This window comes from Rattus rattus, chromosome 10 (assembly GCF_011064425.1).
Source record: "Rattus rattus isolate New Zealand chromosome 10, Rrattus_CSIRO_v1, whole genome shotgun sequence".
NCBI lineage: Eukaryota > Metazoa > Chordata > Mammalia > Rodentia > Muridae > Rattus > Rattus rattus.
Window position 1 is genome coordinate 16,071,035 of NC_046163.1, and position 13,193 is coordinate 16,084,227.

Genomic DNA, 13,193 nt, shown 5'->3' on the forward strand with positions numbered 1-13,193 from the left:
GACTATATGTTACCTGCTAAATAATTTTTAAGTTGGGCAAATAACAAATAGTTCTAAACACTATTTGGTATATTCATTCTTGTTGTGTGTGTGTGTGTGTGTGTGTGTGTGTGTGTGTGTGTGTTCATGCACATGCACATGCTGCAAGAGATATACATACATGTATGTATGGAAAGCCAAAGATCAAAAGTGGATGTCATTTACAGTCACCATTATTTAAGAAAATATATATATTTTAAGAGAGATGGAACTTAGTGGGCTCTACCCACTGGCCAGAAAGCTCCAGGGATCCACCTGTCTCTGCCCCTCCTGTGCTGGGGTTGCATGTTCAAGTACACACCTTCACAACCACCTTTTCAATTGGTGCTAGAGCTAAAGCAGATCTTCATGGTACTGGCAAGTGCTTTACCCACTGAGCTACCTCCCGATCCTCATTTCAGCTATTCTTAGAGTACCAAATAAGATTAATAATGCAGAGAAACTTAAAAACACATCAAGGGTTGAAGGATAAATTGCAGAAGGATATGAACTCCATAAAGATTTCACATTTGGCCTCACTGGACAGGGTCTGGGGTAGAGCAAGCTTACCAGCTGCTGTCCTTGCACACCCCAGGCCGCATACTGCAACACTGAGTCCTCAACTTCTGGGGGATTCAACTCCCACACTTCCCTTGAAAAGATGTAAATATTTTCACATGAACAAACTGACATCTATGAAAACTTAGCTTGGCAATGGATCATAAAATGCAGAAAACCAAAGAACTTACCCAGTGTGTATGTTGTAAATCAAATATGAAGCGGTAAATGAGTAATGAAAAATCTGAAATAAAAAAAAAGAATAATCAATCACAGCTTTCAGTAAAGGATTGATCTTAATGCACACTAAAGATTGGCTGTTAGGGAAAACACAAGACATAGGAAATATACCAATTAAGGTGTTTATTGCTTTTCTTTTTGCAACATTTTAACTAGAAAGATATCTTCCTATTCTACTTAACCCTTGTTTGCCTCTCTCTCTCTCTCTCTCTCTCTCTCTCTCTCTCTCTCTCTCTCTCTCTCTCTCCTCTCGTGCGTGCATGCATACACACATTAGTTTATGGCCCTTTGGAAGCTGAGGTCAACCTAGGATCTAGTTCCTCAGTTGCCATTTATGATTTGTTGTTGTTGTCTTTTTGCTTTGTCTTGAGACCAAATGGCCCACTGTCCCTGAACTTAATACCTCTACCATGTGTCCAGACACAGGGTCCTTAAATTTGGCAGTTCCTTTTGTTTGACTAGCTTCTTTTCTGGCTCTCTTCTCCCTATATTCAATGTTCTTTTTATTTCACCTTCCATATATCCTGTTGCTCACCAGCCTCTGTCCCACATGTCTAGCTTATATATCATGCAAATTAAATTCATTTTCTCTGTGGGGCTTTCATGTATTTTTTTACTTATTCATTTGTTTTCTTTTTCTTTCCTCCTTCCTTCCTTCCTTCCTTTCTTTCTCTCTTTCTATCTTTTTCACTTAGGGTATCCTAAATTGAGAAAAATTGGGAAATTTCTTTGGATGCAGCCTGTTTGTGTTCCTGACTGATAATGCATTGAAATATATTTCACTCTCAGGCTTTTAGATATTCTCCACAGCAGAGGGTTAATTATGCTGATATTTTAAGCTTGTCTTTTCCCAGACACAGGAATGAGTAACCTTCTCAAGATCACCTAACCTCATGGTGTTGTGATTATTTGCCAGACCCAGATAATGTTTCAGAAACAAATTTTCTGAAAGGGAGAAACTTATTTCTGCAAAAATGTTTGGTAATGAAAACAAACTGGGTTAATATTTTCTTGTCAGTTCAGAGACATGTTTTTTGAAATAGTTGGTTACTGCTTAGTAATCTTGAAGAATTTTTAAAATTTTGATTATTTATGCAGGTGTGCCTGTGGGAGGGTGCACCAATGAGTCCAGTAACCCACAGACCTTAAAAAAGAGTATACAGAGCCATTTTCTATTTCCTCTGTAAGCTCTTTTTTTTTCGGAGCTGGGGACCGAACCCAGGGCCTTGCGCTTCCTAGGCAAGCGCTCTACCACTGAGCTAAATCCCCAACCCCCTCTGTAAGCTCTTTTAACACTGTCCTTTAACAGTCTTGTGTCTAGGTTGAGAAGATGGCTCAATACATGAACCACTTGCCATGCGACCATGCAGACTAGAGTTCAGTCTAGTGCACACCTAAAGCCATATGCAGCCGTGCACATTTGGAATCCTAGGGTGTGGGAGGTAAAAATGGACAATTTCCAGAAGGTCAGTCACCAGTTCTCTTTGCAAATTCAGTGGGCAATAGTAAATCCTGTCTTGAGGAAGATGGAAAGCAGTAACCAACAGCTGAGTTTGTTTTCTGATGTCCCCACATAACCAACCATAAGAGTATATATACACTTTTATTCATGAATATGCGTATACACACACACAACACACACACACACACACACACACACAGAGAGAGAGAGAGAGAGAGAGAGAGAGAGAGAGAGAGAGAGAGAGAGAGAGAGGTGCATATGTACCTTATTTCTTTTGAAATGTCTTTGCTTTCCAAGGGTAACAGTATTCACAATAGGGCAACACAAAATCTTACACACAAAATTACTACAAAACTATCACTGGTTTTCTATTTTTCTAACCTAAAATGATGAAACTAAAGAATCTGGAGGAAAACAGGAAAATGGAAGAAATTGAAAAGGATAAATTAGGACAATAATGGTGGGTATGCTCTATCCGAGGGAAAATTATTTCTTTGAAGCTATGTCAAGGTGGTGAAAAAAAATTCATAACTTATCTTTATTAAAATATGGGTTTATATTGGTACTTTCCATTCTTACTCTACAATTACAAATGGGATTTTTGTTCCTCTACTGAGGGTGGAATGCACAGACATTGTTAATGTTGCCAAAGAAAACCTCTTAGAAGTAAAAACACGGCTTCTTCTCACTGTAATAATAATTTTGATTAAATAAATAGGTCACAAATTTGCCAAAGTAGTATAAACGTTCCTTTTCTGCAGGAAAGCCTGGTCTCCCACTCACTAGAATTGTTTCTAATTGAGGTTTTATTCTTCATTGTTTCTGGAATAGCTTTCAAATCTGAGATTACCCTTGTTGAGGGGGCATAGTTTTCATTGGCATCTATGTTGACATTCATATTGCATTCAATAAAATTACGTATCAGACTCCAAATTTTATTATGTTTTATTTGTTGTGGAGAACTGTGTGTGCACATGAGCATGAACTTGCATGGAGGCTGGAGATCAACCTAAGGCTTACTTCTCAGTTGCTCTTCAACCGTGTGTGTGTGTGTGTGTGTGTGTGTGTGTTTCCCTATGTATTATGTATTTTGACAGAGATTCTTTGAATGTGAGGCTTTTCAGCTACCCTGCCTGTCCAGATAGCTCCAAGGTTATTGGGATTACAGGCAAGCTCTGCCAGGTCTAGCTTTGTAAAAATCATTTATTTTTACTGTATTCATATGGATGTTCTCCCTGAATGTATTTCTGTGCAGTGTGTATGCACTGTCCATGGAGATCTCAGATACCCTAGACCTGAAGCTACAAATGTCTTGCAGCGACCCCCATTGGAGGAATTAGAGAAAGGGTTGAAAGAGCTGAAGGCGCTTGCAATCCAATAAGGACAACAATGCCAACGAACCAGAGCTTCCAGGGACTAAACCACTACCCAAACGCTATACATGGACTGACCCATGGCTACAACTGCATATGTAGCAGAGGATGGCCTTTCTGGGCACCAATGGAAGGAGTCCTGCCAAGGTTGGATCCCCAATGTAGGAAATTTGGGGGAGGGATAAGGGGGGTAGAACACCCTTATAGAAGAAGGGGAGGGGGAGGGGATAGGGGGCTTATGTACCAGAAACCAGGAAAGGGAATAACATTTGAAATGTAAATAAAGAAATATCCAATAAAATGTTAAAAAAAAGAAAGAAAACCAGTATTCAAACAGAAAAATAAAATGGCTCTTAGCCACTATTCATATTCTGGAAATCAAAACTAGTTCCTCTGGAAAAGAAATCAGTATGCTTAAACACTGAGAAATCTGTATGTTCAGTTTTCCTGTGAGTTCTGGGGAGTAAATACAGGTCCTCAAACTTGTATGGAAAGGACTTTATACTCAGCCACTTATCTTACCCCTAATTTCAAGATATTTTAATGGATTGGTATACCATCTTTGGTAATGCATGGCAATGTTATCTGCATCGTTCCAATTTTAGCATATATTCTGCCAAAAGCTAGCGCTGACTTCAAGCTTAAAACCGTGGATGCACCATTAGAGCTGACAAAGAAATGAGAAATATGCCTGCCTCTGTCAACATCTTTTATCTCTGAAAGCGCTGCTCACCAAAGCAACCTGTCGACTGAGCAATTGCTCTGAACAGCAGATAAATGTGTAACTCTGTTAGGAGTGCAAAGAAGCCATCCACCCCTGCCACTGATCAACAGCAATGTGTCCAGGTTTCTAGCCCCCCATTAATCTTGCAAGTAGCATTTCCTTTGCATTAGCATTAGGAGAAAAGCACACCACCAAAATGAATGTAGCATGAGTTGGTAGAGCTAGGAAATTTTGGTCTCTGTTTATAATAGCTATGCTAAAGGTTATCAGATATTATGTAGGAACCTAAAATACTTAGGTTGGGGGCTGGATAAAAGGCTCAATTATTAAAGATATTGCTGTGCAAACATGAGGACCAGAGTTCAAATCCCCAGAAATCCATGCAAATGATGGCTGTGGAAGGCCTGAAATTTCAGCACATATATAAATGGCAGGTGGGCTTGGTGGCCCTACTACAATTCCTGCCATAGAAGATGAAGACAGTGATCCTCAGAGCTGGCTTGCAAAACTACTTATATTGGTAAGCTATAGTTTTGATAAGAGACCCCACATTAATAAATAAAATTGATTGAGAATCAATCCTGACACTAATTTCTGGGATACACACACATGCGCACGCGCGCGCGCGCGCGCGCACACACACACACACACACACACACACACACACACACACACATTGAGAAAAATCTTATGCACATATGTGTATCACATACACCCATAGGAATAGTGAAAAAATAAGACAAAAATTTTAGCTGCCCTTCAGACAATGTGATTTGGATAACAGGAAATATACATGTGCGTTCTTATTTGTAGCCAATTGCAACATATTTTTCTTTCTTCGGGTATGCCAGGAGGGAAGGCCACTTGGAAATTATCTTCAGTATATAGCCCTAAATAATGTGCAAAGTTAGATCAGGTTGAAATAGTGTTATTAGGTTTCAATACTGTCTATATGTGCTGCAAAGTCAGATGTTTCTAGGTTAACTTAGAATAGCACTGTACAGAGCTTAAAGCTCTTTCAAATAACTTCCATATCCTTTTTTATTTTTTTTTCTATTTACAATGCATAAGCTTGGCATTGTCTGGAGCCATCATAAGACAATCTAATAACTAGCAAGTGATCTTCATGACTTTGCTTTAAATTATATGTATGACAAAACTCTGATAGGCAAAGCCAAGGAATATATCACTTTAGGGAAGATTCCTGCTATTAATATGCTTTTCCGTTATTACTAAACATATATAACAATGACTAGGTATTAGCACACCCTTTTGATCAGATCTCTGCAGGTCTAAAGAGATGTGCTGTCTTGAAGTGATGCTATACAGACATATAGATAACTTCTTAAGTCATAATGATGATCCTATAAGAATTTCTGACATTATGTCAGTGATTATTAAGCTCTTTTATAGTGATATTGCTATTATCTCCTTTCCTGATAGTCAAAACTGCAATGGGAACTGTCTGTCTTTCATGTGTCACCAGTTAATTGCTCTTAGATGATAACCCAACTTTCTGCTACTCAGAGCACATTCCAAGAGGTTGTAAAACAATTAACCAAAGGTCATAAAAAGGGAACTAATAAATTATCATAGGTGCTAGGATAGAAGATGAAATATTGACTGGCTTTATCAAACAAAACTTCCCTAATAACCTAGTTATGGTGTTTAACTTTCAATGAACTTACAGAGGTGTGACAAGTGGTGAATGCTTACCCAGATATTTTACTGCCATAAGTACAGACTTTACAGAAAACAGATTTTACAAAAATCATGCATTTTCATTGATTATTGGTTTAATTTAAAATATAGAGGTTTGTCAGATTCATATAAATTGAGTACAACCTTTGTACCAAACTATCTGTTACAATAATGAAACTATCTGCAAAAACATACAATTGCACCAACAGTAAAGGATTATGAAATATATCCATGATGTGTTCCAGTTAACATAGGAATTACCATATAAATACTGTTCAACACTCCTCTGGTAGCAAGAGTTGATTTGTATGGGAGGTGTGATTTATTGCTTTTTATTTTAACCAAATACCTCCTCAGTAATTTATAATGGCTTTGCAGTAATGTGTATCAAATAGACACTGGAAAACCGATCTTCTTTAGGGTGATATGCATGTTTCAAGTGGTATTGAAAGCCATACTGATGGATATGTAATAATAAACATATGTGTTATTTAATAAAAAACAGATAATTATTCCCAATGGTTATGCATGTAAACATTCTCTGTTGTAAACTTCTATTTCAATTTGTGGTTTGAATTTGTGTAAACTTGTGCTGAACTTTTTACTATGTGATCATGTATTCTGAAAGAGGTTTGAAGTGCTGATGACAAAGAACACAGTCAGAGAACTGAGCTGAGAACTTTTTCGACAGAACACTTCTTAGACAAAGAAGAGAAGAGAGAGGACTTTTTCCCTTGCCCCACTTAAGACCGTTCCACTTTCCCCTTTTTTTAGAATAGCTTTCATAGGAAACTTTTTACAACTTAGTAATAAATGCTATAATCACTTTTCAAAGTGTCCCTTCTTTCTTCCCCTGACTTCTACTGGCAGGCTGAAAGAACTATGCAGGCAGTTCCTGCTGAGATAGAACAAAGGTGACATTACTTAATCCCTTCCTCCCCCTCCCCAATCCCAGCTGTCAGGCTACAGGTGTCAATCCCCTAAACCAGCAGCTTTTTACCATCAGAAAGAGCAAGAACGTTTTTTAGTTCTTTTTAGAAACATTTCAGTACAGTTAGAGAGCTAGAATGTTCAGAGACCCTCATACTTTAAAGCCACACCACTGGCTACTCTGTGTCCAGTCTCAATCCTCTCCGGCAGGACATACCTATTCCCCTGCAATGACCACAAATACACTTTGTTGAATACGTTTGTAGAATTGGATTAAGGTCCTATACCCAAAGTCTAATATAGAACATCGAGGATAAGAAAGAAGTTCTTATATAAATAACTGTCTGTTTCTCCCTTTCTCTTTTTTCTCTCTCCTTTCCTTTATCTCTTCTCTTTTCTCTGTCTTTATGTACTCCCTCTATCTTTCCCTCTGTACAATGCTACATATAGAAATGTTAGCAGGAATTGTATCAGGGAAAGCCCAGGGGACCTCAACCCTACACAAAAACTCAAGGCAACTAAGTAATATTTCTAGTATTCTTTAACATTTTAGTCATTTATTATTAGTCTAAAATCTATTTCATAAAGAGAGGGCAAGGAAAATCAAACTTTAGATTGAGGATTAATGTCATTGCCACTAACATTTAGTTAGGGAGCAGAATAGAATGGAGACTGGGGTTGTCTGGTGAATTCTTGGCAAGAGGCAGGTAAATTAATGAGGGAAAGACACAAGTCACAAAAGAGCTGGAACTTCTGGATAAACCCACGTAAATCCTACTTGTGTGGCACAAGGGCACAGACAAACTGCAGGTGACCTGTGGTTTATGATAATACTAAAGCACAAACATGAGGAGGTATGTAGAACTATATGTAGTAAGTAGACAGAGCATTGTAAGAGATCCCATGTTATGCAAATAAACCCCAAATCCCGTGCAATTCAAACAACCTTAAAAAAATCAGGATATGCAACAGATAAGCCCCAAATTCTTTGTACAATGGCTCTGTTTGGGCTGTCTTCCTTTGGAAGTATATCTGTCCTTGATCTGGGAAATACTCACGTGTCCTCAGTCCTGGATAAAGAATGTGGGAATCCATTGAAAATTCTCCAAGTTGCCCATGGCTATTTATTTATGCCTAACTTCAACCTTTTTAGACCTTATGCCAGGACTCTGAAGATAAATGTTGGTGTCACTGAACCTCTTTGTCCTTCTAGTATGACCTTACTGAATGAATCTCTTTCTCTGCTTTTCCCCATTATTTGTGTGATTAATTTGAATATTGAGACGGGATGGCCGAACTTGGTTTACCAGGGTGACCAGGGTCATCTGTCCCTAACAACTCCAGAAACATTCGGCTGCATAAGTGAGGCTTACTAGAGAGCCATATCCCAGCTGCAATAATGATGCTCAACTGACCATTAACTATATAGTAGAAGGTACTGGTGTCTTTGTATTTTATGTAATTTAATCTTTATATCAACTTCAAGAACTAGATATTATTTATAATCCCATGTGAGTCTCTTTGAAGCTTAAAATTAACATTGAATGTTGAAAGGAGAAACAGAGTCTTTTGGTTCTTTTTTTTTTTTTTTTTTTTTTTTTTGGAGCTGGGGACTGAACCCAGGCCTTGCGCTTCCTAGGTAAGCGCTCTACCACTGAGCTAAACCCCAGCCCGAAACAGAGTCTTAATCTGAACCCATATCTGTCTGTTATATGGATTAATCTTTTTGCACCGTTCTTGGAATGGAGCTTATACCCGCAACCTAACTCTGGCTTTTCTGCAGATTCATGTCCTATCACTTCTTGGCCTCTGGACTAAGATTGAGTATAAAAGATTTATTTCCACAGGATCAATGAAGCTACTCGCCAAAGATTTATTGACAAGACTATACATGAGTTAATTGTGATTAACAAAGTCAAAAGAGGTTTTAATGTTAGAACGATGAAATAATATAACAGAACACATCAGCACCTTCATCTCTTAGATAATTTTTACAGTTTTTCCTTAGAATATTAGATATTAGCTAAGACATCTGTGAGAATTCATGTCAAGGAGAATTATACTAACAAGAAAAAGGAAACTTGTGATGTAGTAACTTCTACTTACATCAGAGTTGGTAACTCAGGCTACCAAAGGTTTCTCTGCACTGCAGTTAAACTGACAAATTGAAATAAATTGCATGCATTTTACAGTCCAGTGAATATTCAAAATGGGATTATGGATTTGTCATCAACTTAAACAATGAGGGAAACAGAACAGTGAGGAAAAAAGCCTGAGTCAATGGCATTTATAAGAACAGCAATGACACAGAAAGCAGACAGTGTAGACCAAAGGGGTTTGTTTCTTTTGGAAATTGGTGATAGGATGCATTCACATTTGTTCTAGAGACACCTTTTAAGAGAAGTCAGTGGTGACCTTTTTGTTTGCAAGGCTTTACTTTTATTACGATGTTAAGAGCAGGAGCCATAAAATAGCTGACTTTTCTGTCATAAATATGGTTCATAACATTGCAAGGAAAAGCTTTACACAGAAGTCCCTTTAAAAAGTCCATTACAGAAAGGCTTGTGAACATGAAACGAACACTGCAAGAAAGGAGATGAGGGAAGCCCAATTAATGCTCATCAGCCTCTAAAATTACTTGTAATTTTTTCCCACACCTAACTTTATTCACTTTATTTTTATTACATTACAAAGTGTGAGTTTCCCCTGTAGCAATTCCGTTCATCCTGAGTTTCCATTGACCCACCATGTCACCCCTCCTTTGCTCACCGTGCTCAGTTATACACATGGGAGAGAACATTCAATGGTTGTCTTTCTGAGACAGGGGTATCTCACTTAATATTGTTCCCATTTCCAGACAATTCCCCGCAAATTTCAGTTTCCTTCCAGGGCAGATAAAATTCCATTGTGTGCATGTACCATGTAAGCCAGGATTGAATCAAAGTTACTATCAATACTAAAATTCACATTCCTTGTGCTACAATGATGAAACAGAAATGTACGCATTATGTTCTCTAGGATTCAGCACAGGAAGCACAGAGCACTCTTGCATCAGCTCATGCTTCTGATAAGTCACAGATGTAGCAAAATACTCATGGTTGTAAGATTAATATTGTCAATAAACAAGAAAAGGGTTATATTTATTTTAGCCGACGTTATTGATTTTTTTTAAGATTTATTCATTTATTATATATAAGTACACTGTAGCTGTCTTCAGACACACTAGAAGAGGGCATCAGATCCCATTACAGATGGTTGTGAGCCACCATGTGGTTGCTGGGAATTGAACTCAGGACCTCTGGAAGAGCAGTCGGGTGCTCTTAACTGCTGAGCCATCTCTCCAGCCCCTATATTTATTTTAAAACTCAATTAAACTAATAGTATTTTTACTAATAAGAGTCAGGTTATTTATTCTATAAGTTCACAGGCTTCATGATGCCATATCTGTGAGTGAGGGCTTACATGATACCAGAAACTAACTTCTTACAATGAATTAAAAAGAGACCATATTCACCAGTTTCAGGTCACCCTGATTCATCAAATAGACTCTCAGGCTTCTTTTCACAACATACAACATAGGCAGGCAAAAAGAATGAAAACCAACTATGCAAATGGTGCTTGTAACTTCTATTTTTGGAGTGCATCAAAAAAACCCATTTATCTTAATTAGGATTTCTTCTGCTACAAGAAGATATCATGACCAAAACAAACATGGAGACAATGAGAAATGAAGGATTCTAGTTGAATGGTAATGCCTCTGCATGTGAGATTGACAAGGGGGAAATTGTGCTGACTACTTTTAGGCCAACTTGGAACAATCTAAAGTCATTCTGAAAGAGGGAATTTCAATTAAGAAAAAGCACCCACAAAATTGGACTGTGGGCAATGATTAAAAATTGGGAAGGATTAATAACTGGGAAGGACCCAGCTCATTTTAGTTGGTGAGATCCTTAGGCTGGTGGTCTTGGGTGTAGTAAGAAACCAAGGTGAAAAAGCAGTGAGGAGCAAAGCCAGTAAGCAGCACCCCTCTGTGGCCTCTGCATCCACTTCTGCCTCCAGGTTCCTGCCTTCACTTTCTAGATTAATGAACTACAAGCTACATGGTGAAATGAACCCTTTCTTCCCCAAGCTGCTTTTGGTTTCAAGTTTCATCAGAGTAAAAGAAACAACTAGATGCCAGACTAGGCTTCCAAGAATCTTTATTAGGCCTAGAATATGTAAGAAGTGCAGCAAATATTTAGTAGTTTTTTATTTATAAAAGAATACCTGCATCACCAAAAATGTAAGGATATATGGACAAGGCAGGAAAAACTTCCTTTTTCTGGAAAAGAAAGAAGCTCATTCACTGCTTTCAGAAAACCTGGCTTTTTCGAATTGTCTATTAGGTGTGTTTTTTCCTAGTGTTGTTATGTGTTCTTAAAGACTCAGAGATACATGCTTGTAACTCAAACAGTAAGATGGCTAGATCTAAGATTAACTTATTAGTAAGATCTTCTAATAAGTGTAAACAGAAAATTCTATTTTAAGATTGTAGATTTCCAGTTTCTGCCTGTGTCTGGAACTGAATCAGTCCCACAACTCTCTGTAGCCACATCTCATGGGGGAGAGATCTTGACTTTCAAAAGTGTGGACAATCATGAGAGCTCAGAGAAGACAACTACTCCTGCTTACATTTCTGACACAAAAGGAACCTGCCTAGTGCCCTCTGTGCCCTCTGGGCACAAAAACCTAGGAACAGTCAGCAGTAGGACCCTTCCAGTTTCTGTCTGAGGCCAGAGTGTAAAGCCAGTTGGCAGGAGCACTGACACAGCTGAGAGCAGAGGTAAGACCAACTCTTCTGCTTCAAATGACCTGCCTAATGGCCTCAGGACACACAAAGACAGTTTGGACAGAATACTTCTGGTTTCTGCCTGCACCTGGAGCTAAACCACTCCTACAGCTCTCTGTACAAAAATCCCATGGAGAAGAGAGCACGACTCTCAGAAATGAAGAAAATCCTGAGAGCTCAGGAGAGACCACCACTTCAGCTCACAATCCTGGCAAGGAGGAGCCTACCTATTGCCCTCTGGATACATGAGCCTAGGAACAGTCAGCGGCAGGACACTACTGGTTTCTGCCTGAGCCCAGAGAAGAAAGCAAGTCTCCAGGAGCACTGACACACCTGAGAGCCTAGGTAAGAGCAACTCTTCTGCTCCATACAACCTGCCTGGAGGCTTCAGGACACACAACTCAGGAGCATCTTTCTGTTCGCAGATCAAGCTGAAGGGAAACAGGTCTACAGTAGTGCTGATGCACAGGTTGACAGGAGGGTCGAGCCACTGTCAGAGACAGAAAGCCAAGCTAACACCAGAGAAAATCTGATGGTTTGAGGCAAGCACAAGAACCTAAGCAACAAAAACAGAGACTACTTGTTATTATCATAGCCCCGTTATCCCACCAAAATAAATGCTAGATATCCAACACACCGGAAAGGCATGATTGGAATTAAGTATCACATATCATAATGACGATAAAGGACTTTAAGAAGAACATAAATAACTTTCTTAAAGAAATACAGGACAGCACAGGTAAACAAGTAGAAGCTCTTAAAGATGAAGCAAAAATACCTCTTAAAGAATTACAAGAAAACAAAACCAAATGGGTGAAGGAATTGCACAAAGCATCAAGGACTTTAAAATGGACATAGAAACAATAAAGTAATCAAAAAGAGAGACAACCCTTGAGATAGAAAACCTAGGAAAGAGACCAGGAGACAGAGACACAAGCATCACAAATGAAATACAAGAGATAGAAGAGAAAATCACAAGGGCAGAAAGATACTATAGAAAACATTGATACAGCTCTCAAAGATAATGTAAAACACAAAAATCTCCTAAACCAAAAGATTCAGGAAATCCAGGACACAACAAGAAGATCAAACCTAAGAATAATAGGTATAGAAGAGAGGGAAGACTCCCAACATAAAAGGCCAGTAAATACCTTCAACAAAGTTATAGAAGAAAATTTCCCTAACCTAAATAAAAAAAAAAGCCTATAAACATACAAGAAGCCTACAGAAGTCTAAATAGATTGGACCAGAAAAGAAATTCCTCTCATCACATAGTAGTCAAAACACCAAATGCATAAAACAAGGAAAGAATATTAAGAGCAGTAAGGGGAAAAGGTCAAATAACATATAAAGGCAGAC

General features: G+C 38.4%; 1 long non-coding RNA gene across 2 annotated transcripts in view; it reads right to left on the minus strand.

Moving 5' to 3' along the window:
• LOC116911763 overlaps positions 1-13,193 on the minus strand; it is a 256,137-nt gene that overhangs the window by 55,909 nt on the left and 187,035 nt on the right. For both annotated transcript variants that reach the window (XR_004389339.1, XR_004389338.1), the window contains exons 2-3: positions 768-820; positions 589-670 (exon numbers count right to left, since the gene is read on the minus strand). This is a non-coding gene — a long non-coding RNA (uncharacterized LOC116911763). The remainder of the gene's footprint in view (positions 1-588; positions 671-767; positions 821-13,193) is intronic.